The sequence below is a fragment of the Furipterus horrens genome, unplaced genomic scaffold, assembly GCF_987537825.1.
Source record: "Furipterus horrens unplaced genomic scaffold, mFurHor1.1.pri manual_scaffold_15, whole genome shotgun sequence".
Taxonomy (NCBI): Eukaryota; Metazoa; Chordata; class Mammalia; order Chiroptera; family Furipteridae; genus Furipterus; species Furipterus horrens.
Genome location: NW_028327185.1, coordinates 20,134,925 through 20,162,518, shown reverse-complemented (window position 1 = coordinate 20,162,518; position 27,594 = coordinate 20,134,925). Strand labels below are relative to the sequence as shown.

Below are 27,594 nucleotides of genomic sequence, written 5' to 3'. Positions count from 1 at the left end.
TGGATGTCTATTTCAGCAAGGAATATATGAACTTTTGCTTTCTGTATTTCAAAGCTCTGATTTTAGACACATCAATATTTAGGATTGTTTTGTTTCTCTGATAAACTGACCTCCTAACATCAGTAAATCACCCTTTTTATCTCTCATAATATTTGTATTGAGAGATGTGCTTTCTCTAATATTAATATAGTCACTTCAGGTTTCGTTTCATTAGTGTTCCCTGGTATACCTTTTCTATCCTTTTCATTTTAACCTGCTTCTTGAAGACAGTATATTGTTTCATCTTGCTTTTATAACCAATAAAGTAATTCCTAAATTTTAATTCAGATGTTTATAACATTGAATGTGGTTAACATGATTTGTTAAAATTCATATTTTTTGTTTCCTAGTCATCTCATCTGTTCTTTGGTCCCTGTGATTATTATGCTTTCTTTTCAATTAACTATTCTTAACGATTCCATTTATGTCATTTGTTATCCATTGGTTTTATTCTTTTCCTGTGGAGGTTTTTGAACATATAGTGCCTATCTATAGCTTATCATAGTCTTTCTTCAAGTCATATTATACCACCTCACATAAACCATAAGAGATCTACAACAATGTACTCCCTCCTCCTTCTCCCACATCTCTGGCCTTTGTGCTATAAAATCAACAATATATCATTACTTTGGTGGATACAGTTATTTATATTTAAATAAAGTTAAAAATAAGAAAAATTTATACATTTACCAACCCATTCACCACTCCCAGTGCTTTCTATTCCTTTGTCAATATTTACATCTGGTATAATTTCCCTTTGTGTGAAGGACTTCCTTCAACATTTCTGATAGTATACGTTTGTTGATCATGAATTATTTTATCTTTCCTATGTCTGCCAAACGCATTATTTTGCCTTTGTTTTTGAAAATATTTTCACTTGGTATAGAATTCTAGGTTGGTGGCTCTTTTACCTTTAAAGATACTTTCAAGTATCTTTCAGAAATTTAAAGATGATGCCTTACTGTCTTCTTGCTCGCATATATTTTTTCTGATAAGAAGTCTGTTGTCACTCCATTTTTGTTTTTCTATACTTAAAAGTTTTTCACTTGTTGCTTTTAAAGTTTTAAATCACTGATGTTAGGCATTTTTACTATGATATGTCTCAGCATAAATTTGTTTCTTTTGCTTGAATTTCATTGAGCTTCTTGTATATGTCAGTTTATAGTTTACAACAAGTCTGGAAATTTCTCATCCATTAATTCTTCAAATTAGAAGTTCCCATCTCTCTTCACTTGGGTACTCAAAAAATGAGAACAAAATTTTTGCCTGAAATTTTCCCATAGCTCATCGATGTTTTTCTGCTTTTCTTACAATTGTTGTTTCGAAAGTCACTAATTCTTTGGTCTGCAGTGTCAAATCTGCTGTTAATTCCATTCGATTATTTTACATCTCTCGCACCATATTTTTCATGTGGAGCAGTTTGATTTTAACGTTTTCAGTCTTTTCTCTGCATGCTTGAACATATAAGTTTAATGATATTTTATCATTATATAGGTGCTTTAATTGAATAAAAACTAATGTAATACAATCACTGTTTTATAATAACTACTTTAGTGTCCATTATAGTAATTCTATCCTTGTATCATTTCTGAGTGCATATACTGATTGATTCTTGTCCTCATTTTGGGTTGCATTTTCTTGCTTTTTTGTAGGTCTGCTAATATTAAGTTAAGACATGGGACACTGAATTTCACCTTCTTATTAGTCTTATATCTTTGTATTCCTGTAAGTATTCTTTCTTTAAAAAATATGCTTTATTGATTATGCTGTTACAGTTGTCCCAATTTCTTTTCCCTTTGTTCCCCTCCACCCAGTGACTCCCCCTCCCTCCAGGTGTCCCCCCCTCTTAGTCCATGCCCTTTGGTTGTGCATATAGTTCTCAACCTCTTCCTGTCTACTCCACTCCATCCTACTATGCTTCTCAGTTCTTGTATTATCTCCTTCCCTTTTCCCCCTTCCTCCTCCCTACTGACCTCCTCCCAAAATGTTCCCCATACCTCTACTTTTTTTTTCCCACTCTCATTGTCTTCTTAGTTTGCCTTTGCTTTGGGTCCCTAGATTCTGTTGTTGGTTGTTGTGATACAGTTTTCATTTTAATGTTCATAGTTTTGATCCTCTTTCTTCTAAACAAGTCCCTTTACCATCTCATATAACAGTTGTTTGGATCTGATGAACTCCTTCAGTTTTACTTTGTCCTGGAAGCACTTTCTCTGCTCTTCTGTTCTGAATGACAGCTTCACTGGATAGAGTAATTGTGGTTGTAGGTTTTTGCTTTGCATTGCTTTGAATATTTATTGCCAGTCTCTTCTTGCCTGCAGAGTTTCTTTTGAGAAATCAGCTGATAGTCTTATTGGGACCCCTTTATATGTAATTTTCTTCTTCTCTCCTGCTGCTTTTAAGATTCTCTCTTTATCCTTAATTCTTGACATTTTTATTATAATGTGTCTTGTGTGGTTCTCCCTGGGTACAGTTTTTTTTGGAATTCTCTGTGCTTCCTGGATCTGTAAGTCTATTTCCTTCCCCAAGTTAGAGAAGTTCTGCTTCATTATTTTTTCACATAATTTTTCAGTTTCTAGTTCTTCCTCTTCACCTTCTGGCAACCCTTTGATTCAGATGTTGGCCTGCTTATAGCTGTCCCATAGGTTTCTGAGCCGCCTCATTTTCCCCACTTTTCATTTCCTCTTCCTGCACTGGTTGACTGTTTGTTCCTTCCCTGTGTTCCGATTTGTTGATTTGACTCCTGGTTTTCTTTCCCTCACCACTAGTTTCATATGTATTTTCATTCATTTCAGTAGGCTTACCCTTCATTCCTTCCCAGTCTTAAGATCCACTTTATTTTCTGTAACTTCTGGTTTTTTCTGGTTTTGTGGTAGTTGTATTCCTTCTTAGTTGTGAAGGGAGATGGAGCGTGTCAGTCTAGGCCTCCATCTTGGCCAGAAGTCATCATGTAAGTATTCTTGAATGTTCTTTAAGGATGCAGTAACTTGGAAATGGTTTCACCTTCCTGAGGCTTGCTTTTAAGTTTTGATGAGCCAGACTAGAGAAATCTAACTCTAGGGCTATTTTTTATCCCTGCTAGAGACAATGCACTTCTTAGCACTCTGCCCTATGATTTATGTGGTTTTCTACTCCTACTGGTGGGAACACACATGAGTTTCTGTGAGTCAAAGGTTTTATTTGTCTGCTCCTTTTAGGGGGTCCTTTCTTTGGGCCACAGATGGTTTTCTTTCCAGATGCACTGACTCACTATGCTGGATACTTGAGGGAAATCCTATGCAGATAGCTGGAGCCCTGTGGACAGAACTCTCCTCTCTAATATTGTGCCCTGTGTATTCATGCCACCTTGGCCTACCCTGGATCTCAGATGCCTCTGAACTAAGGGAGACCTCACCGTAAGATGTAGGCTGGAGTCCTTTAGTTGGTCAGGGAGAATCCTGGGATTCACCTTCCCTGTTTCTCCTCTCTCAATATAACTAGCCTGTCTTGCCTGCATCCAACCAATGAAAGCAATTGCTTCATTTGTTTGACTTGTAGGTTCTTGTAGGAGTTAGTTATTCCATGTTGGCTGCTAGTGGTTCTTCATCAGAAATAAATCTGCTGTTTTCATCATCTGTCAGAGTGCTTTAGGCTGAGGAAGAGACTTTATCGCCTCTCCACGCCACTAAAAACAACTCTTTATTATTATTATTATTATTATTATTATTATTATTATTATTGTTAGAATGCTTCCCTCTAGGGCAGTTAGCATCATTTGCTCCACAATGTACTTTAGAGGTACAACTACATTGTATCATTAACAGTGGTTTCTGGTTCCAATGATTCCCTTGGGCATAGGGCAGGATGGTATGCTTTAAAAATGACACCTAAGAGATTCCAATATGCAAAACTCTCATATTTCTATTATTTCCTTCTTAAATACAATATTGGCCAAAGGAAGAATCTTTGTACTTACTTCTATAAGTTAGAAATAGTTCTTAAATATAATGAACATTTTGCTTCCGCTAAAACAACCTAAGTCTATTTAACGTACTAACATGCCATTTTCTTACACGGAGCCTCATTATAATCCCAGAACAAACTTAGTTTAGTCATGTATTACTAAATGCTGTTTATAGTATTTAAGATTTTCAAGTATATGCATACTAGTGAGCTTAATCAAGTTTTAAATTTTTGGTAATCCTTTCAAAATTTGGGATATTCGGTTGCAAGCCACAGGGATTGGTTTCTTGTGAAGCAAATTACAATTAACAGGGGGAAGTTCCCACAGAATCGAGGAGAAAGCTGAAGGAGCAGAGAGACACAGAGGCACTTACGCACGCCCTTCTCACTGTGAACTCATCTCAACCACTTTCTTAAACTATTACAGGAGCAGGTGAACAACTTAACCTAGTTTGGGTAGCGTCCTGACAATAACATTAAGGAGAGTGACTGAGAGTCCCACCAAAAGACTCTCCTGTGGGGAATTAATTCTACAGATGGGGATTGAGGTGCAACTTAAAAATATATGTATAGTGAGCAGAAAATGGAAAGACGCTCATATTGATTAAATTGCATGTCCCCATTGTTCCCGCGCTCACGAACACGGGGGCCACCAGCTACCTGCGCGTCAGAGATGGCTGAGCAGTGCGATCCCTGGGACGCTCCGAGCGCACCGTGACCGCCTGTCTCAGTGTCCGTTCAGGCGCGCAGCGGGAGGGGCGGGGCCCGGGCGTCCCCTCGCGGCTCCAGGCTGGGAGCCGGAAGTGACGCGCGAGGGCCGTTGGCGCCCGTGCGCTCACGTGCCCCGTGGCGCCTCCTCGGCCCTGGGAGGTCGCGGTCCAGACCCCGGTGCCGGCGACGCTTCCTGGAGCCCCGGCGGTGGAGGAAGACGGGCCGCGCCCGCCCCTCGTCGGCCCGCGCAGTGAGTTTGGGCGGCGGCCCTGAGCCCGGAACCGCAGCCCCGGTCTGTCCCGGGCGTGTCCTGCCCTTTCCTCGTGGGGTCCCGGTGTGAGGGCTTCCGTGAGGGCCCCACGGGGGCGGGGCGCGGCCGTGGGACGCAGGTGCAGACCGGTCTTCATGGGGCCCCAGGGCGGTGCCGGCTCAGTGCCGTGTCCTCGCGTGCCGGCTCGGGTGCGTGTCCTCGCGTGCCGGCCCGGGTGAGTCCCTCGCGCGCCGGCCCGGGTGAGTCCCTCGCGCGCCGGCCCGGGTGAGTCCCTCGCGCGCCGGCTCGGGTGCGTGTCCTCGCGTGCCGGCTCGGGTGCGTGTCCTCGCGCGCCGGCCCGGGTGAGTCCCTCGCGCGCCGGCCCGGGTGAGTCCCTCGCGCGCCGGCCCGGGTGAGTCCCTCGCGCGCCGGCCCGGGTGAGTCCCTCGCGCGCCGGCTCGGGCGCACGGTCGCGGCTGGTGCGCGGCGTTCGGGCCTCAGGCTCCGTGCGCGGCGGTTGAGTCACGGACGTGTGCGTTCCGTCCGGTGTTTCTGGTGCTGGGTGGGGGCCGTCGGAGAGCGCCTTGGAGTCCGCTGTTGTTCTCATCGTGAACCCAGGACAGCAGCGTCTCCAGGCCCAGGTCCGTGTGGGTTGTCCAGGTGTTGCTGACAGAGGGGAGAGGGTCAGTTGGGAGTTATTCCCTGTGTCTGTGTGTTGGGGGGGTGATGGGACCACAAGATTTTTCAGAGGGGCCCAGGGGACAGGAGGCCGAGCTGGGGGGCATCAATGGGGTAGGAGCAGGGTACCTGGAGAGGTTAGCGGGCAGCCCAGGGCCAGGCTGGCTTCCAAAGCCAGGGGTGTCCCTACATTAAAGGACAAGGCAGCAGACACTGCAGGTTCCAGGAGAACCCACGCAGACTGAAGGCAAGACACGGAAACAGGCCTAGGGAGCGAAAGAAGCAGCGTGGTCGTCGTGACCAGAGCAGGGGTTCCTGTGTGCACCGATGCCTTATGTAAGTGACTTGACTTATCACAACTGTTCCTCCCTCCAACTTCACATGCGGCTGTCCTTCACGGCCATCAGGACTCAGCACAGGTCAGAGCTCGAGCTGGGCAGGTAGGATTTTCAGCAGGGACTTGCCTCTGGTCCGAGAGACCAAGTGGTCAGGTTGGCTGTATGGTCGGCAAGGCTCCTGACCTGGGTGCTGAGGCCTGAAGGTGAACGCGAGGATGGAGAAGTCTGAGTGACAGGGACACAGGCAGAGTGTGGCAGGCCGGTGAGTAGCTTTGCTTCAGCCCTGCAGGGTTGGAGTGTCAGATTCCTGAGATGAGCACAGAGTTCCCACACCTGCTGTTTCCTGAGTAGCTCTCATCTTTTACTGGCTGGCCACTCACTGGCCCCCAGAAAGGACCGGGTGGGCTGCTAATGTCTGGGTCAGAGCAACTCTGCTGAGGCCAAAGGGACAGCAGGCAGAGGGCGTAAACTCTCCCACCGGGCAGACGTCTGCCTGCTGTCCCCCACCTTGTCCGTGGCAGAGGGTCGGTTTGTCAGAGTCCACGCACTGAGTCTGTGCGTCCCTGTGCGTTCTCAGTGAACCGCGCCTGGGCTGGGAGCTGGAAGTAGGGACCGGAGATGCCCAGCTCCTTTCGCCTGCTGAACGGGCCTTTGGTCTTACAGCGATGATGGATGAAGTTGTCTAGGCTCTGCAGGATGTGATCAAACACTGGGTCCCGAGGCACTAGCTGGTAAAGTGCTTTGGCTGAGTCCATAATGAGTGAGGTAGAGAGAAAAAGAGAAAACGAAATCACATTGTAGGGAAATCTACTCTGTAGTGTTTGAAAAGGCTGTTCCCTGTTGGCTTGACCTGTTAGTAAATACAAACCACATATTTGTATTACCTTTTTATCTATAATTCTAAAATAACCGGAGATCAATGGCAATCTGTTTAGTTGGAAAATAGTAATATTTTTTGGAGACCCAAAGGTAAAAGAAAATGTCATTTAAATTAAAAATATAAATTTACCTTCTAAAAAATTAAGTTTAAGACGTTAAGCGCCGTGTCTGTCACCGGTGACTGGCACTGTACTTTCCGATGAGACCGCATCAGTCACTGGTGACTGACGGTATACTTTTCTAAAGTATTTAGAAAGCATTTCTGAAAGAATACAGAGTACAGATTGAAAGAAATACATACAAGAAATATATCTGAAGTTATACATGCAGTCTTATGGCAAACTTACAGAGATCTCCGGCCGCCAGCTATCGGTGAAATCGGATGTGGGGGCTAAACGGAAAGGGAGACCAAACAGGCTGAGTGCTTAACGCGTTAAATTGTTGAATGTGCAATAATTCACATGACTCAGAAATAAAAAACCCGAAAATGCATTCATTATAAAGTCTGCCTTCCATCTCTCCTCCTCTGCTCAGTTTGTCTATATTCCTCTGTGTAAGAAATTCTTTCTGATTGATTTCTTGGAGCTCTTTATGTGTTAAGGATAGGAATGTGATTAGTTTCTTGTGTACTCTGAGTTTCCTAATGTGTGTATATATAAAGAAATAGAACTGGGGGGGCTCACTTGCACCCTCTCTGTTTTTACACTAGTAATAGGATATGGTATGTACTGTACTCTACCTGGCTCTTTTGTTTAATGGTATATATGGGAAAGTCCTCCATAGTAGTACGTGGAATACTTTTCCATTTTTCAGAGGTACATAGCATTTCATTGTATGAATGTTTTCTACTGACGAACACTTAGCGTTTCAGATCCTTGGTTATAACAAATGATGCTGCAGTAAAAGCCTTGATCTGTGTCATTTAGCACATATATTTAGTATCAATTCCTAGGAGTAAAATTGTTCAAAGATATGTGCCCTTGTAATTTTATAGCTTTTTTCAAATTATTCTCCAAATGCATTACAAAATTTACTCATCTAATGTATTAATGTAAAAATGTCTCTATCTCCAGTCTCATTAACTGTTACAAAAATGTTTGACTTTTGCCAATCTAAAAGTTTTTTCTGTTATTAATAAGGCTGAGTATCATTTATTTTTATTTTTTGGTTATTCAATTACAGTTGTCCCATTTTTCCCCCATTGCTCCCCCCACCCAGCCCATCCCTTCTCCCACAATCATACCCCTCCCCGTTGTCCATGTCCATGAGTCCTTCATACACGTTCCTTGACTAGACCTTCCCTTACTTATTCTTCTTCTTTCCCTCCCCCCTGCCCCCTACTGACTAGTGTTCTAGTCTTTGCCTATTTAGTTCGTTTGTTTGTGTTGCTCTTTAGTTTCCTGTATTGGGTGATATCATACCGTATTTTGCTTTCTTTGCCTGGCTTATTTCGCTAAGCATACTTCTCTCTAGTTCCATCCATGTTGTCGCAAAAGGCAGGAGTTCCTTCTTTCTCTCTGCTGCATAGTATCCCATTGTGTAAATGCACCACAGCTTTTTGATCCCCTCATCTACAGATGGGCGCTTAGGCTCTTTCCAGCACTTGGCTATTGTTAACAGGGCTGCTATGAACATAGGGGTGCATAGGTTCTTTTGAATTAGGGTTTTAGGATTTTTGGGGTATAATCCTAGCAGTGGAATTGCTGGTTCAAAAGGCAGTTCCATTTTTAGTTTTTTGAGGTGATTCCACACTGTTTTCCATAGCGGCTGCACCAGTCTGCATTCCCACCAACAGTGCAGTAGGGTTCCCGTTTCTCCGCATCCTCGCCAGCACTTGTTTGTTGATTTGTTGATGATGGCCATTCTGACTGGTGTGAGGTGGTATCTCATTGTGGTTTTTATTTGCATCTCCCTGATGGCTAATGATGTTGAGCATTTTTTCATGTGCCTATGGACCTTCTGTATGTCCTCTTCGGAGAAGTGTTTGTTCAGGTCCTTTGCCCATTTTTTAATTGGGTTGTTTGTTTTCTTGATGTTGAGTCGTATAAGCTCTTTCTGTATTTTGGAGATCAGTCCCCTGTCTGTGATGTCATTGGCAAATATGTTTTCCCATATGGTTGGTTTCCTTTTCATCTTGCTGATGTTTTCTTTTGCTGAGCAGAAACTTTTTAGTTTGATGTAGTCCCATTTGTTTATTTTTTCCTTTATTTCTCTTGCTTTAGGAGATGTATCCGTGTAGATATTGTTACGTGGGATATCTGAAATTTTCCTGCCTATGTTTTCCTCTAGGACTTTTATGGTGTCACGGCTTACATTTAAGTCTTTAATCCGTCTTGAGTTTATTCTCGTGTGTGGTGTAAGTTGGTGGTCTAGTTTCATTTTTTTGCACGTCCCTGTCCAGTTCTCCCAGCACCATTTGTTAAAGAGGCTCTTCTCACTCCATTTGATGTTCCTTCCTCCTTTATCAAAGATTAGGTGACCATAGAGGCCTGGGTTTATTTCTGGGCTTTCAATTCTGTTCCACTGATCTGTATGTCTGTTCTTATGCCAGTACCAGACTGTTTTGATCACAGTGGCTTTATAGTATTGTTTGATGTCTGGTATCGTGATTCCTCCTGCTGTGTTCTTCTGTTTCAAGATTGCTTTTGCTATTTGGGGTCCTTTTTGGTTCCATATGAATTTTTGGAGGATTTGTTCTAGGTCAGTGAAATATGTCATTGGTATTTTAATAGGGATTGCATTGAATCTGTACATTGCTTTGGGTAGTATGGCCATTTTGATGATGTTGATTCTTCCCATCCAAGAACATGGTATTTGCTTCCATTTATTTGTATCTTCCTTAATTTCTTTCTTCAATGTTGCATAATTTTCAGTGTACAGGTCTTTTATCTCTTTGGTTAAGTTTATTCCTAGGTACTTCATTTTTCTTGTTGCTATAGTAAATGGTATTTTCTTTTTTGCCTCTGCCTCTGATATTTTATTGTTGGTGTACAGAAATGCCTTAGATTTCTGTATATTTATTCTGTACCTTGCTATTTTGCCAAATTCACTTATTCTATCGAGTAGTCTTTTAGTGGAGTTTATAGGGTTTTCTAGGTACACTATCATGTCGTCTGCAAATAGTGATAGTTTTACTTCTTCTTTCCCAATTTGGATGCCTTTTATTTCTTTGTCTTGTCTGATTGCTGTGGCTAGGACTTCCAGCACTATGTTGAATAGAAGTGGGGAGAGTGGACAGCCTTGTCTAGTTCCTGATATCAGGGGGAATGCTTTCAGTTTTTATCCATTGAGTATGATGTTGGCTTTAGGCTTCTCATATATAGCCTTAATTATGTTAAGGTATGCTCCCCCTATTCCCATTTTGCTGAGTGTTTTCATCATAAATGGGTGTTGTACTTTATCAAATGCTTTTTCTGCATCTATAGATATGATCATATGATTTTTGTCCTTCATTTTGTTTAGGTGATGTATTATATTTATTGATTTGCGAATATTAAAGCATCCTTGCATCCCTGGGATGAATCCCACTTGATCATGGTGTATGATCTTTTTAATGTATTGCTGGATCCGGTTTGCCAAAATTTTATTGAGGATTTTAGCATCGATGTTCATCAGTGATATTGGCCTGTAGTTTTCTTTCTTTGCTGTGTCTTGACCTGGTTTTGGGATTAGGGTAATCCTGGCTTCATTGAAAGAGTTTGGGATTTTTCCCTCTTCTTGGATTTTTTGGAACAGTTTGAGCAGGGAAGGAGTTAGTCCTTCCCTAAATGTTTTGTAAAATTCACCTGTGAAGCCATCCGGTCCAGGGCTTTTGTGTGCAGGGAGATTTTTGATTACTGTTTCAATTTCCTTCTTTGTTATCGGTCTGTTGAGACTTTCTACTTCTTCTTGATTCAGTTTTGGAAGGTTATATGTTTCTAGAAATCGGTCCATTACCCGCGTTGCCCGCGCCTCAGAGACGCCCGTCAGCGCGGCCCCGGGACGCCGAGCGAGCGCCCGCGGAAGCCCCTCTCAGCGTCCGCGGGGCGGGGCGGGGGGCGGGGCGGGGCGGGGCGCGCCCTCGCGGCCGTCGGGCCGGGACCGGCAGTGACGCGCCGGGGCCGTCGGGCGCTCGTGCGCTCACCTGCCGCGCGGCGCGTGTTCCGGCGCAGCAGCCTCCGCGGGTCCGCGACGCAGCTCCCTGCGCCCCCGTCGCCGGGGCCGGACCCCGCTCCCTGGAGCCGCGGCGGTGGAGAAAGACGGGCCGCGCCCGCCCCTCGTCGGCCAGCGCAGTGAGTGTGGGCGGCGGCCCTGAGCCCGGAACCGCAGCCCCGGTCTGTCCCGGGCGTGTCCTGCCCTTTCCTCGTGGGGTCCCGGTGTGAGGGCTTCCGTGAGGGCCCCACGGGGGCGGGGCGCGGCCGTGGGACGCAGGTGCAGACCGGTCTTCATGGGGCCCCAGGGCGGTGCCGGCTCAGTGCCGTGTCCTCGCGTGCCGGCTCGGGTGCGTGTCCTCGCGTGCCGGCCCGGGTGAGTCCCTCGCGCGCCGGCCCGGGTGAGTCCCTCGCGCGCCGGCCCGGGTGAGTCCCTCGCGCGCCGGCTCGGGTGCGTGTCCTCGCGTGCCGGCTCGGGTGCGTGTCCTCGCGCGCCGGCCCGGGTGAGTCCCTCGCGCGCCGGCCCGGGTGAGTCCCTCGCGCGCCGGCCCGGGTGAGTCCCTCGCGCGCCGGCCCGGGTGAGTCCCTCGCGCGCCGGCTCGGGCGCACGGTCGCGGCTGGTGCGCGGCGTTCGGGCCTCAGGCTCCGTGCGCGGCGGTTGAGTCACGGACGTGTGCGTTCCGTCCGGTGTTTCTGGTGCTGGGTGGGGGCCGTCGGAGAGCGCCTTGGAGTCCGCTGTTGTTCTCATCGTGAACCCAGGACAGCAGCGTCTCCAGGCCCAGGTCCGTGTGGGTTGTCCAGGTGTTGCTGACAGAGGGGAGAGGGTCAGTTGGGAGTTATTCCCTGTGTCTGTGTGTTGGGGGGGTGATGGGACCACAAGATTTTTCAGAGGGGCCCAGGGGACAGGAGGCCGAGCTGGGGGGCATCAATGGGGTAGGAGCAGGGTACCTGGAGAGGTTAGCGGGCAGCCCAGGGCCAGGCTGGCTTCCAAAGCCAGGGGTGTCCCTACATTAAAGGACAAGGCAGCAGACACTGCAGGTTCCAGGAGAACCCACGCAGACTGAAGGCAAGACACGGAAACAGGCCTAGGGAGCGAAAGAAGCAGCGTGGTCGTCGTGACCAGAGCAGGGGTTCCTGTGTGCACCGATGCCTTATGTAAGTGACTTGACTTATCACAACTGTTCCTCCCTCCAACTTCACATGCGGCTGTCCTTCACGGCCATCAGGACTCAGCACAGGTCAGAGCTCGAGCTGGGCAGGTAGGATTTTCAGCAGGGACTTGCCTCTGGTCCGAGAGACCAAGTGGTCAGGTTGGCTGTATGGTCGGCAAGGCTCCTGACCTGGGTGCTGAGGCCTGAAGGTGAACGCGAGGATGGAGAAGTCTGAGTGACAGGGACACAGGCAGAGTGTGGCAGGCCGGTGAGTAGCTTTGCTTCAGCCCTGCAGGGTTGGAGTGTCAGATTCCTGAGATGAGCACAGAGTTCCCACACCTGCTGTTTCCTGAGTAGCTCTCATCTTTTACTGGCTGGCCACTCACTGGCCCCCAGAAAGGACCGGGTGGGCTGCTAATGTCTGGGTCAGAGCAACTCTGCTGAGGCCAAAGGGACAGCAGGCAGAGGGCGTAAACTCTCCCACCGGGCAGACGTCTGCCTGCTGTCCCCCACCTTGTCCGTGGCAGAGGGTCGGTTTGTCAGAGTCCACGCACTGAGTCTGTGCGTCCCTGTGCGTTCTCAGTGAACCGCGCCTGGGCTGGGAGCTGGAAGTAGGGACCGGAGATGCCCAGCTCCTTTCGCCTGCTGAACGGGCCTTTGGTCTTACAGCGATGATGGATGAAGTTGTCTAGGCTCTGCAGGATGTGATCAAACACTGGGTCCCGAGGCACTAGCTGGTAAAGTGCTTTGGCTGAGTCCATAATGAGTGAGGTAGAGAGAAAAAGAGAAAACGAAATCACATTGTAGGGAAATCTACTCTGTAGTGTTTGAAAAGGCTGTTCCCTGTTGGCTTGACCTGTTAGTAAATACAAACCACATATTTGTATTACCTTTTTATCTATAATTCTAAAATAACCGGAGATCAATGGCAATCTGTTTAGTTGGAAAATAGTAATATTTTTTGGAGACCCAAAGGTAAAAGAAAATGTCATTTAAATTAAAAATATAAATTTACCTTCTAAAAAATTAAGTTTAAGACGTTAAGCGCCGTGTCTGTCACCGGTGACTGGCACTGTACTTTCCGATGAGACCGCATCAGTCACTGGTGACTGACGGTATACTTTTCTAAAGTATTTAGAAAGCATTTCTGAAAGAATACAGAGTACAGATTGAAAGAAATACATACAAGAAATATATCTGAAGTTATACATGCAGTCTTATGGCAAACTTACAGAGATCTCCGGCCGCCAGCTATCGGTGAAATCGGATGTGGGGGCTAAACGGAAAGGGAGACCAAACAGGCTGAGTGCTTAACGCGTTAAATTGTTGAATGTGCAATAATTCACATGACTCAGAAATAAAAAACCCGAAAATGCATTCATTATAAAGTCTGCCTTCCATCTCTCCTCCTCTGCTCAGTTTGTCTATATTCCTCTGTGTAAGAAATTCTTTCTGATTGATTTCTTGGAGCTCTTTATGTGTTAAGGATAGGAATGTGATTAGTTTCTTGTGTACTCTGAGTTTCCTAATGTGTGTATATATAAAGAAATAGAACTGGGGGGGCTCACTTGCACCCTCTCTGTTTTTACACTAGTAATAGGATATGGTATGTACTGTACTCTACCTGGCTCTTTTGTTTAATGGTATATATGGGAAAGTCCTCCATAGTAGTACGTGGAATACTTTTCCATTTTTCAGAGGTACATAGCATTTCATTGTATGAATGTTTTCTACTGACGAACACTTAGCGTTTCAGATCCTTGGTTATAACAAATGATGCTGCAGTAAAAGCCTTGATCTGTGTCATTTAGCACATATATTTAGTATCAATTCCTAGGAGTAAAATTGTTCAAAGATATGTGCCCTTGTAATTTTATAGCTTTTTTCAAATTATTCTCCAAATGCATTACAAAATTTACTCATCTAATGTATTAATGTAAAAATGTCTCTATCTCCAGTCTCATTAACTGTTACAAAAATGTTTGACTTTTGCCAATCTAAAAGTTTTTTCTGTTATTAATAAGGCTGAGTATCATTTATTTTTATTTTTTGGTTATTCAATTACAGTTGTCCCATTTTTCCCCCATTGCTCCCCCCACCCAGCCCATCCCTTCTCCCACAATCATATCCCTCCCCGTTGTCCATGTCCATGAGTCCTTCATACACGTTCCTTGACTAGACCTTCCCTTACTTATTCTTCTTCTTTCCCTCTCCCCTGCCCCCTACTGACTAGTGTTCTAGTCTTTGCCTATTTAGTTCGTTTGTTTGTGTTGCTCTTTAGTTTCCTGTATTGGGTGATATCATACCGTATTTTGCTTTCTTTGCCTGGCTTATTTCGCTAAGCATACTTCTCTCTAGTTCCATCCATGTTGTCGCAAAAGGCAGGAGTTCCTTCTTTCTCTCTGCTGCATAGTATCCCATTGTGTAAATGCACCACAGCTTTTTGATCCCCTCATCTACAGATGGGCGCTTAGGCTGTTTCCAGCACTTGGCTATTGTAAACAGGGCTGCTATGAACATAGGGGTGCATAGGTTCTTTTGAATTAGGGTTTTAGGATTTTTGGGGTATAATCCTAGCAGTGGAATTGCTGGTTCAAAAGGCAGTTCCATTTTTAGTTTTTTGAGGTGATTCCACACTGTTTTCCATAGCGGCTGCACCAGTCTGCATTCCCACCAACAGTGCAGTAGGGTTCCCGTTTCTCCGCATCCTCGCCAGCACTTGTTTGTTGATTTGTTGATGATGGCCATTCTGACTGGTGTGAGGTGGTATCTCATTGTGGTTTTTATTTGCATCTCCCTGATGGCTAATGATGTTGAGCATTTTTTCATGTGCCTATGGACCTTCTGTATGTCCTCTTCGGAGAAGTGTTTGTTCAGGTCCTTTGCCCAGTTTTTAATTGGGTTGTTTGTTTTCTTGATGTTGAGTCGTATAAGCTCTTTCTATATTTTGGAGATCAGTCCCCTGTCTGTGATGTCATTGGCAAATATGTTTTCCCATATGGTTGGTTTCCTTTTCATCTTGCTGATGTTTTCTTTTGCTGAGCAGAAACTTTTTAGTTTGATGTAGTCCCATTTGTTTATTTTTTCCTTTATTTCTCTTGCTTTAGGAGATGTATCCGTGTAGATATTGTTACGTGGGATATCTGAAATTTTCCTGCCTATGTTTTCCTCTAGGACTTTTATGGTGTCACGGCTTACATTTAAGTCTTTAATCCGTCTTGAGTTTATTCTCGTGTGTGGTGTAAGTTGGTGGTCTAGTTTCATTTTTTTGCACGTCCCTGTCCAGTTCTCCCAGCACCATTTGTTAAAGAGGCTCTTCTCACTCCATTTGATGTTCCTTCCTCCTTTATCAAAGATTAGGTGACCATAGAGGCCTGGGTTTATTTCTGGGCTTTCAATTCTGTTCCACTGATCTGTATGTCTGTTCTTATGCCAGTACCAGACTGTTTTGATCACAGTGGCTTTATAGTATTGTTTGATGTCTGGTATCGTGATTCCTCCTGCTGTGTTCTTCTGTTTCAAGATTGCTTTTGCTATTTGGGGTCCTTTTTGGTTCCATATGAATTTTTGGAGGATTTGTTCTAGGTCAGTGAAATATGTCATTGGTATTTTAATAGGGATTGCATTGAATCTGTACATTGCTTTGGGTAGTATGGCCATTTTGATGATGTTGATTCTTCCCATCCAAGAACATGGTATTTGCTTCCATTTATTTGTATCTTCCTTAATTTCTTTCTTCAATGTTGCATAATTTTCAGTGTACAGGTCTTTTATCTCTTTGGTTAAGTTTATTCCTAGGTACTTCATTTTTCTTGTTGCTATAGTAAATGGTATTTTCTTTTTTGCCTCTGCCTCTGATATTTTATTGTTGGTGTACAGAAATGCCTTAGATTTCTGTATATTTATTCTGTACCTTGCTATTTTGCCAAATTCACTTATTCTATCGAGTAGTCTTTTAGTGGAGTTTATAGGGTTTTCTAGGTACACTATCATGTCGTCTGCAAATAGTGATAGTTTTACTTCTTCTTTCCCAATTTGGATGCCTTTTATTTCTTTGTCTTGTCTGATTGCTGTGGCTAGGACTTCCAGCACTATGTTGAATAGAAGTGGGGAGAGTGGACAGCCTTGTCTAGTTCCTGATATCAGGGGGAATGCTTTCAGTTTTTATCCATTGAGTATGATGTTGGCTTTAGGCTTCTCATATATAGCCTTAATTATGTTAAGGTATGCTCCCCCTATTCCCATTTTGCTGAGTGTTTTCATCATAAATGGGTGTTGTACTTTATCAAATGCTTTTTCTGCATCTATAGATATGATCATATGATTTTTGTCCTTCATTTTGTTTAGGTGATGTATTATATTTATTGATTTGCGAATATTAAAGCATCCTTGCATCCCTGGGATGAATCCCACTTGATCATGGTGTATGATCTTTTTAATGTATTGCTGGATCCGGTTTGCCAAAATTTTATTGAGGATTTTAGCATCGATGTTCATCAGTGATATTGGCCTGTAGTTTTCTTTCTTTGCTGTGTCTTGACCTGGTTTTGGGATTAGGGTAATCCTGGCTTCATTGAAAGAGTTTGGGATTTTTCCCTCTTCTTGGATTTTTTGGAACAGTTTGAGCAGGGAAGGAGTTAGTCCTTCCCTAAATGTTTTGTAAAATTCACCTGTGAAGCCATCCGGTCCAGGGCTTTTGTGTGCAGGGAGATTTTTGATTACTGTTTCAATTTCCTTCTTTGTTATCGGTCTGTTGAGACTTTCTACTTCTTCTTGATTCAGTTTTGGAAGGTTATATGTTTCTAGAAATCGGTCCATTACCCGCGTTGCCCGCGCCTCAGAGACGCCCGTCAGCGCGGCCCCGGGACGCCGAGCGAGCGCCCGCGGAAGCCTCTCTCAGCGTCCGCGGGGCGGGGCGGGGGGCGGGGCGGGGCGCGCCCTCGCGGCCGTCGGGCCGGGACCGGCAGTGACGCGCCGGGGCCGTCGGGCGCTCGTGCGCTCACCTGCCGCGCGGCGCGTGTTCCCGGCGCAGCAGCCTCCGCGGGTCCGCGACGCAGCTCCCTGCGCCCCCGTCGCCGGGGCCGGACCCCGCTCCCTGGAGCCGCGGCGGTGGAGAAAGACGGGCCGCGCCCGCCCCTCGTCGGCCAGCGCAGTGAGTGTGGGCGGCGGCCCTGAGCCCGGAACCGCAGCCCCGGTCTGTCCCGGGCGTGTCCTGCCCTTTCCTCGTGGGGTCCCGGTGTGAGGGCTTCCGTGAGGGCCCCACGGGGGCGGGGCGCGGCCGTGGGACGCAGGTGCAGACCGGTCTTCATGGGGCCCCAGGGCGGTGCCGGCTCAGTGCCGTGTCCTCGCGTGCCGGCTCGGGTGCGTGTCCTCGCGTGCCGGCCCGGGTGAGTCCCTCGCGCGCCGGCCCGGGTGAGTCCCTCGCGCGCCGGCCCGGGTGAGTCCCTCGCGCGCCGGCTCGGGTGCGTGTCCTCGCGTGCCGGCTCGGGTGCGTGTCCTCGCGCGCCGGCCCGGGTGAGTCCCTCGCGCGCCGGCCCGGGTGAGTCCCTCGCGCGCCGGCCCGGGTGAGTCCCTCGCGCGCCGGCTCGGGTGCGTGTCCTCGCGTGCCGGCTCGGGTGCGTGTCCTCGCGTGCTGCTGGCTCGGGTGAGTCCCTCGCGCGCCGGCCCGGGTGAGTCCCTCGCGCGCCGGCCCGGGTGAGTCCCTCGCGCGCTGGCTCGGGCGCACGGTCGCGGCTGGTGCGCGGCGTTCGGGCCTCAGGCTCCGTGCGCGGCGGTTGAGTCACGGACGTGTGCGTTCCGTCCGGTGTTTCTGGTGCTGGGTGGGGGCCGTCGGAGAGCGCCTTGGAGTCCGCTGTTGTTCTCATCGTGAACCCAGGACAGCAGCGTCTCCAGGCCCAGGTCCGTGTGGGTTGTCCAGGTGTTGCTGACAGAGGGGAGAGGGTCAGTTGGGAGTTATTCCCTGTGTCTGTGTGTTGGGGGGGTGATGGGACCACAAGATTTTTCAGAGGGGCCCAGGGGACAGGAGGCCGAGCTGGGGGGCATCAATGGGGTAGGAGCAGGGTACCTGGAGAGGTTAGCGGGCAGCCCAGGGCCAGGCTGGCTTCCAAAGCCAGGGGTGTCCCTACATTAAAGGACAAGGCAGCAGACACTGCAGGTTCCAGGAGAACCCACGCAGACTGAAGGCAAGACACGGAAACAGGCCTAGGGAGCGAAAGAAGCAGCGTGGTCGTCGTGACCAGAGCAGGGGTTCCTGTGTGCACCGATGCCTTATGTAAGTGACTTGACTTATCACAACTGTTCCTCCCTCCAACTTCACATGCGGCTGTCCTTCACGGCCATCAGGACTCAGCACAGGTCAGAGCTCGAGCTGGGCAGGTAGGATTTTCAGCAGGGACTTGCCTCTGGTCCGAGAGACCAAGTGGTCAGGTTGGCTGTATGGTCGGCAAGGCTCCTGACCTGGGTGCTGAGGCCTGAAGGTGAACGCGAGGATGGAGAAGTCTGAGTGACAGGGACACAGGCAGAGTGTGGCAGGCCGGTGAGTAGCTTTGCTTCAGCCCTGCAGGGTTGGAGTGTCAGATTCCTGAGATGAGCACAGAGTTCCCACACCTGCTGTTTCCTGAGTAGCTCTCATCTTTTACTGGCTGGCCACTCACTGGCCCCCAGAAAGGACCGGGTGGGCTGCTAATGTCTGGGTCAGAGCAACTCTGCTGAGGCCAAAGGGACAGCAGGCAGAGGGCGTAAACTCTCCCACCGGGCAGACGTCTGCCTGCTGTCCCCCACCTTGTCCGTGGCAGAGGGTCGGTTTGTCAGAGTCCACGCACTGAGTCTGTGCGTCCCTGTGCGTTCTCAGTGAACCGCGCCTGGGCTGGGAGCTGGAAGTAGGGACCGGAGATGCCCAGCTCCTTTCGCCTGCTGAACGGGCCTTTGGTCTTACAGCGATGATGGATGAAGTTGTCTAGGCTCTGCAGGATGTGATCAAACACTGGGTCCCGAGGCACTAGCTGGTAAAGTGCTTTGGCTGAGTCCATAATGAGTGAGGTAGAGAGAAAAAGAGAAAACGAAATCACATTGTAGGGAAATCTACTCTGTAGTGTTTGAAAAGGCCGTTCCCTGTTGGCTTGACCTGTTAGTAAATACAAACCACATATTTGTATTACCTTTTTATCTATAATTCTAAAATAACCGGAGATCAATGGCAATCTGTTTAGTTGGAAAATAGTAATATTTTTTGGAGACCCAAAGGTAAAAGAAAATGTCATTTAAATTAAAAATATAAATTTACCTTCTAAAAAATTAAGTTTAAGACGTTAAGCGCCGTGTCTGTCACCGGTGACTGGCACTGTACTTTCCGATGAGACCGCATCAGTCACTGGTGACTGACGGTATACTTTTCTAAAGTATTTAGAAAGCATTTCTGAAAGAATACAGAGTACAGATTGAAAGAAATACATACAAGAAATATATCTGAAGTTATACATGCAGTCTTATGGCAAACTTACAGAGATCTCCGGCCGCCAGCTATCGGTGAAATCGGATGTGGGGGCTAAACGGAAAGGGAGACCAAACAGGCTGAGTGCTTAACGCGTTAAATTGTTGAATGTGCAATAATTCACATGACTCAGAAATAAAAAACCCGAAAATGCATTCATTATAAAGTCTGCCTTCCATCTCTCCTCCTCTGCTCAGTTTGTCTATATTCCTCTGTGTAAGAAATTCTTTCTGATTGATTTCTTGGAGCTCTTTATGTGTTAAGGATAGGAATGTGATTAGTTTCTTGTGTACTCTGAGTTTCCTAATGTGTGTATATATAAAGAAATAGAACTGGGGGGGCTCACTTGCACCCTCTCTGTTTTTACACTAGTAATAGGATATGGTATGTACTGTACTCTACCTGGCTCTTTTGTTTAATGGTATATATGGGAAAGTCCTCCATAGTAGTACGTGGAATACTTTTCCATTTTTCAGAGGTACATAGCATTTCATTGTATGAATGTTTTCTACTGACGAACACTTAGCGTTTCAGATCCTTGGTTATAACAAATGATGCTGCAGTAAAAGCCTTGATCTGTGTCATTTAGCACATATATTTAGTATCAATTCCTAGGAGTAAAATTGTTCAAAGATATGTGCCCTTGTAATTTTATAGCTTTTTTCAAATTATTCTCCAAATGCATTACAAAATTTACTCATCTAATGTATTAATGTAAAAATGTCTCTATCTCCAGTCTCATTAACTGTTACAAAAATGTTTGACTTTTGCCAATCTAAAAGTTTTTTCTGTTATTAATAAGGCTGAGTATCATTTATTTTTATTTTTTGGTTATTCAATTACAGTTGTCCCATTTTTCCCCCATTGCTCCCCCCACCCAGCCCATCCCTTCTCCCACAATCATACCCCTCCCCGTTGTCCATGTCCATGAGTCCTTCATACACGTTCCTTGACTAGACCTTCCCTTACTTATTCTTCTTCTTTCCCTCCCCCCTGCCCCCTACTGACTAGTGTTCTAGTCTTTGCCTATTTAGTTCGTTTGTTTGTGTTGCTCTTTAGTTTCCTGTATTGGGTGATATCATATCGTATTTTGCTTTCTTTGCCTGGCTTATTTCGCTAAGCATACTTCTCTCTAGTTCCATCCATGTTGTCGCAAAAGGCAGGAGTTCCTTCTTTCTCTCTGCTGCATAGTATCCCATTGTGTAAATGCACCACAGCTTTTTGATCCCCTCATCTACAGATGGGCGCTTAGGCTCTTTCCAGCACTTGGCTATTGTTAACAGGGCTGCTATGAACATAGGGGTGCATAGGTTCTTTTGAATTAGGGTTTTAGGATTTTTGGGGTATAATCCTAGCAGTGGAATTGCTGGTTCAAAAGGCAGTTCCATTTTTAGTTTTTTGAGGTGATTCCACACTGTTTTCCATAGCGGCTGCACCAGTCTGCATTCCCACCAACAGTGCAGTAGGGTTCCCGTTTCTCCGCATCCTCGCCAGCACTTGTTTGTTGATTTGTTGATGATGGTCATTCTGACTGGTGTGAGGTGGTATCTCATTGTGGTTTTTATTTGCATCTCCCTGATGGCTAATGATGTTGAGCATTTTTTCATGTGCCTATGGACCTTCTGTATGTCCTCTTCGGAGAAGTGTTTGTTCAGGTCCTTTGCCCAGTTTTTAATTGGGTTGTTTGTTTTCTTGATGTTGAGTCGTATAAGCTCTTTCTATATTTTGGAGATCAGTCCCCTGTCTGTGATGTCATTGGCAAATATGTTTTCCCATATGGTTGGTTTCCTTTTCATCTTGCTGATGTTTTCTTTTGCTGAGCAGAAACTTTTTAGTTCGATGTAGTCCCATTTGTTTATTTTTTCCTTTATTTCTCTTGCTTTAGGAGATGTATCCGTGTAGATATTGTTACGTGGGATATCTGAAATTTTCCTGCCTATGTTTTCTTCTAGGACTTCTATGGTGTCACGGCTTACATTTAAGTCTTTAATCCGTCTTGAGTTTATTCTCGTGTGTGGTGTAAGTTGGTGGTCTAGTTTCATTTTTTTGCACGTCCCTGTCCAGTTCTCCCAGCACCATTTGTTAAAGAGGCTCTTCTCACTCCATTTGATGTTCCTTCCTCCTTTATCAAAGCATAGGTGGGACAGTGGCCATGGCAGCTGTTAGTGGTACCCCCTGGGAAGCCATTGAGGAACCTGAGGCGGCCTCACTGCACATCGGGACTGTGTGTTGTTTATGCTGTCAGTCGCCGTGAGATGACCAGGTGAAAGATCTGGGTTTCTCCTTGAACCTGCATGCATTTCAGGGCACACTGGGCACCTCTCTGAGTCCATACTTCTGCCCCAAGAAGAAGAAGAAGGAGGGGGCTGGGACTCAGCCCCCAGGATCGGGCCACCCTGTTATTCTAGAATCAGTGGCAGCTTGAGGTGCAATGCCACATTTCCTGGAATTCTGTCATTACTTTATCAGGCTCTCTCTATTGTGAAAAGGAAGTAAAAATAGGATTAAAATGTAAATTTTAGGAAGAAATGTGTTTTCAAAACTTCAATATAATCCCTCTTATGATAAAATGTTTGAACTTGTTTTCCTTAGATTTACTACTTATCAGTATATCAAGAACTTACTCTCTCAGAAACTCCATGCAATTTCTTGGGTTCACAACTGGCCTCAGAAGCTAAAACCCTGCATTCTCTACCAATTTTGTACCAAGAGTTCTGTGTAAAGATGTAAGGAAATTTAACTTTTTTTTTGTGGGGTGGGGGGCAGTGAGGGAATAAAACCAATATATTGTTATGTTGCCAAAAGCAAAATTGAACCAGGTCAAATACGTTCAGAAAAGAAGCACAGTGCTCTCTCCCTTCAGTCATGACCTTTGCACCTTCCCCCACTGACCTCGGTTGGCCCGGGACCCCGTGTTCGAAAGCTGCCTGCCAAGCACCCCTGTTGGGGGTGGGTCAGGTCCTCCCTTGGGGACTGAGGGGATTCAGAGCTGTGTGTGTGGGTGAGTCCTTGTCAAGAACACTAATGAGGTGGGAACATTGGCATCTACTAAGGAGGGCTGTGGGGCCTTCAGGACAGAAATTTTAGGGAAAAATTAAGCTGCCATCTCTCTTGATGGACCCCCTGACCCATTGCTGGGGGGCATCATGGGCCACAGTGCCATTGCATCACAACCTTTGCTTTATGATGTCACCAGGGCATCGTCCTTAGTCCCACCACATCAGGTGTCATCTGAGGCCTCAGAGGAGGAGCTGCTGCTGTAGCCGAGAGCTGAGGTGGCCCCAGCCACGGTCCCTATCAAGGTAAGGAGGGCTCTTGTCCTGTACACCTGGCTTCCTCTCTGCCGGGAGGGGCCCCCTGCCACCCACCTCCCCCTCAGTGCCTGCTGCCTCCTCCCATGTGTCACTGAGATGCTTTCCCAGCAGCACAGGTGAAACGTAGGCCTTTTGAGACATCCTTGTCTTTGGAGTTGTCTTCATTGCTTTGTCTAAATGTGGCTAAATGGCAAGGAGTGAGGGGTGTAAACCTTAAATATACTTTGTGTTCGGGAGATGTGTTCACCTGGAGCTTGGGAGTTCATTCACGATCGTAATAACCACACAAGGAGAAAGGGAGGGGAGTGGGGAAGCAGCGTCCGTCATTTGTCTCTTTCTCTCCGTCCTGTCACCATGTCACTTGGACAATGTCAATTCTGTGACTGGGGCCTGGACGAGCCTTTGCTAGTGGCCCAGCGGCCTCTGTGCCGGACGCCATGTGGAGCGGCCACGCTGCGCCAGAGCCCCAGCGGAATGATTTTCCTTTTTCTGCCAACTTCCATGTCCATTCTGTGTCTCCACAGGAAATTTGCTCCCACCATCAGCACGAACCGTCTCCTCAAATGCGAGGAGCCGCGATGGCAGAGCAAACCCGGGACAGGACCCCAGCGTAAGCTTGATCAGGACCAGGCGCCACCTGAGGAAACAGGGACCCATGCTCAGAATGTCCAAGACAGCATGACATGTCAACCAAACCACATCTGACTTTTTCCTCGGCTCACAGTGAGGCGAGCCATCGGCATGACCTGCACATCGCCAGGTAGGTCAGTGGTGTTTGGGGAAAGGGACGATAGAGCACCAGGTGTGGACCTCAGTTAAGCTTCCAGGGTCCTTGGTGCTCGCTCAGACCTGCAGTCAGGCCTGGGCAGGATCCAGAGAAGACCTCCTAGCAGGGGTGACAGAGCTCTTCTGTGGATGGAGCCCTGGACAGACAGAAACAGAGAGGAAGACAGCAAGGCACACACACAGAGACAGATACAGAGAGACAGACACACAGAGAGACACACAGAGACACAGAGAGAGACACACACACACACAGAGACATGCACAGAGACACAAAGAGGTGGACAGACACACAGAGAGGCAGACATACAGATAGAGACAAAGAGAGAAGCAGACACACAAACACAGAGACATGCACAGAGACACAAAGAGGTAGACAGACACACAGAGAGAGACAGAGACACACAGAGAGACACACAGAGACACACAGACACAGAGAGACAGACACACACAAAGCCAGAGTGATACAGATACACAGAGAAAGGCACACGCAGAGACACACAGAGAGACAGAGATACAGATAGAGACACAGAGAGAAGCAGACACACAAACACACAGAGACATGCACAGAGACACAGAGAGGTAGACAGACACACAGAGAAAGACAGAGATACATAGAGACAGACACATACACACAGACACAGAGACACTTAAAAAGAGACAGACACATAGAGACACAGACACTCAGATAGAGACTCAGAGAGACACAGAGAGACAGAAACACACAGAGAGAAGCAGACACACAAACACACAAAGACAGACACACAGAGAGGTAGACAGACACACAGAGAGAGACAGAGATACATAGAGACAGACACATACACACAGACACAGAGACACTTAAAAAGAGACAGACACATAGAGACACAGACACTCAGATAGAGACTCAGAGAGACACACAGGGAGAAACAGACAGAGAGACACAGAGGGACAGAAACACACAGAGAGAAGTAGACACACAAACACACAGAGACAGAGACACAGAGAGGTAGACAGACACAAAGAAAGACACAGACACACAGAGACTCAGAGACAGAGACACAGAGAGAGAGAGAAAGTGACCCACAGAGAGACAGACACACACAAAGCCAGAGTGATACAGATACACAGAGAAAGGCACACGCAGAGACACACAGAGAGACAGAGACACAGAGAGAGACACACACAGAGAAAGACACACAGCAACACTGACAGAGAGAGGCACACAGAGACACACAGAGACGGACAGGGAGAGACAGACAGAGAGACACAGAGACTGACAGCGACGGTGAGCTGGGGGAGGCCTGGCAAACGCAGGGAAGGGGAGGGCGCTAAGGGGACGGGCGGTTTGTGTAAACTGTGAGCGGCGCTGTCAGCTGACCGAGGCCACTGGCCGACAGCTGGGAGAGGGCAGAGCAGTGTCTTCCACGCCTGCAGTGGCAGGTCTGCGCCCTGGTCGGAGGGTGAAGCTGCTGTCCTGAGACGGGGCCTCGGCGCTGGAAGGAAGGTAGGTCAGGTGGGCTCTGAGGGGTGCTTTGGGGGGCAGAGCCTGGCAGGGGCGGTGAGCTCCATGTAAATGGGCTGCCGGGCTTGATAAGGACCCCTGTGGACCTCTGTATCCCCACGAGGGGCCTCATGGGCAGGGACAGTTGTGAACATACTAGGACATAAACTAACAGTACCGCATGGCCACTCCTGTCCCAGATCTAATTCAGTGACAAAAATTTTCTTGGAACAATGTGAGATTGATGTTGATATTTTAAAAATTTCCCTAGAATTCCAAAATGGAACATTCTTGGTAAGTTTGCCTTCGAGGTAGCCTAGACTTTTTTTAAAGTATATTTTATTGATTATGTTGTTACAGTAGTTCCAATTTTTCTCCCCTTTGCTCCCCTCTGCCCAGTACCCCCCTTACCTCTAGCAATCGCACCCCCTAATTCTTGTCCATGTGTCGTACATATAAGTTCTTTGACTTCACCCTTTCCTATATTATTATTAACTACCCCCTATCTTGTACCAAACAATTGTGCTTCTCAGTCCCTGCAAGACTTCCCCATTTCTCCCCCTCCTCCCTCCCAGCTGATAACCCTCCAAATGATCCCCATACCTATGATTCTGTTCCTATTCTGGTTTGCTTAGTTGGACTTTTTTTTTTTTTTTTTTTTTTTAGATTCAGTTCTTGATAGTTGTGAGTTTGTTTTCATTTTAGTGTTCATAATTTTGATCTTTTTCTTAAGTAAGTCGCTTTGACATTTCATATAATAATGGCTTGGTGATGATGAGCTCCTTTAGCTTTACCTTCTCTGGGAAGCACTTCATCTGCCCTTCAATTCCAAAGGATAGCTTTGCTGGATAGAGTAATCTCGGTTGTAAGTACTTGCTTTTCATCACATTGAATACGGCTTGCCAGTCCCTCCCAGTGTGCAAAGTGTCCTCTGAGAACTCAGCTGATAGGGTTATAGGCACCCCCCTGTAGGCAGGCTCTCCGCCTCTCTCTTGCTGCCCCCAGGACTCTGTCTTTATCTTTCACCTCTGGCATCTCAATCATGATGCATCCTGGTGTGGTCCCCTCTGGGTCCATCTCGGCCAGGACCCTCCATGCTTCCCAGACTTGTATGTCCATCCCTTCACAGAATTTGGGAAGTTTTCCTCATTTTTATCAATTCTTGCTTTCTCAGTCTGCACTAGTTGACTGTTTTTTTTTTCCCTTATGTTCCAAAGCGTTGATTGGAGCCCCGGTTTCCTGCCCTTCACCGTTGATTTTGTGTAGTTTATCCTTCATTTCACTTAGCATTGCCTTCACTTCTTCTATTATGCGTCTGCCATACTCAAGCATATCTGTCAAGCCTGTGAACATCTTTATAACCAGTGTTTTGAATTCTGCATCTGTTAGGGTGTCTTATCTCCTCATCTGTTAGGTTGGCTATCTCCTTGTCACTTAATTCTCCCGCTGGAACCTTGATCCATTCCCCCTTTTGGGCCATACTTTTCTGACTCCTCATTCTGAAAGGCGCTTGTGTTTGTTTGCCTTCACATCCCAGGAAGAGCTTTCGCTACTGTTACGTTGTAAATGGCAGAGCCTTAGGAATTCATCAGTTAAGGGCGACCTGTTTCACCATGTTCTGGTGCTGTATGTAGGGGAGGGGTCCAAGAGGGAACAATGCCGCCTGCAGAGCACTCGCCCCTTTTCCAGGCACCTCTCCCACTTCTGCACCATACCGGGGCACTTTAAGCTGCTGTTCTGGCTGTCATTCGCAGAGTATGTGGGTCTGCGGACGTTCTAGGACTGTGTAGGACGTTTAAACAAGGGGATTCTGCTGAGAGGCCAGCAGTTTCTTCCTTGACACCAACCCCCGCCGGTCTGCACAGTCAGAAGAAATGAGCCTTGATTTTCCATGTGCTTGGACCGTGAGCTGCTAGGTCAGGTGAGGAGCTAGAATTCTCCGCAGGTGTCCTTGCTGACGTTTTAAAATATGTGACTGCGCTTTCTGCCAGACTGCCACTGCCGCTGATGCTGCCAACCACCATATCGCTCCTCCTGCCTGTCTGGAGAGTATTTATTCTTGATATCTTTGTTTGCTAAACTTCGATGCAGTTTGATTTCCGGGAACTTCTGATAATATAGTTTTGAGGTAGTTGTATTCCTTCTTGGTTGTGGAGGAATACAAACAAAGTATCTCCATGTCTCCATCTTACCTGGAAGTACCCTAGACATTCTAATACCCCCAGGATGATAGAAATACCCCGTAAGTGTATTTGTATGAGCATATATACTCTGATAACAAACGAATCTGTACAAATACGCTGAATCCTATGTCAAACAAAGAAGTGAGCCAGAACACTGATTTTATCTGCATGTGCCTAGGCTGAGAATGGAAAAGCTTGTACTAATGCTACTGAGGATGAATCCTCTG

General features: G+C 46.9%; 1 long non-coding RNA gene across 1 annotated transcript in view; it reads left to right on the top strand.

Moving 5' to 3' along the window:
* Positions 1–27,594, top strand: part of LOC149992498 (uncharacterized) — a 353,081-nt gene that overhangs the window by 207,703 nt on the left and 117,784 nt on the right. Inside the window, exons 2-3 of the long non-coding RNA XR_016508280.1 lie at positions 22,801–22,906; positions 23,443–23,678. This is a non-coding gene — a long non-coding RNA (uncharacterized LOC149992498). The remainder of the gene's footprint in view (positions 1–22,800; positions 22,907–23,442; positions 23,679–27,594) is intronic.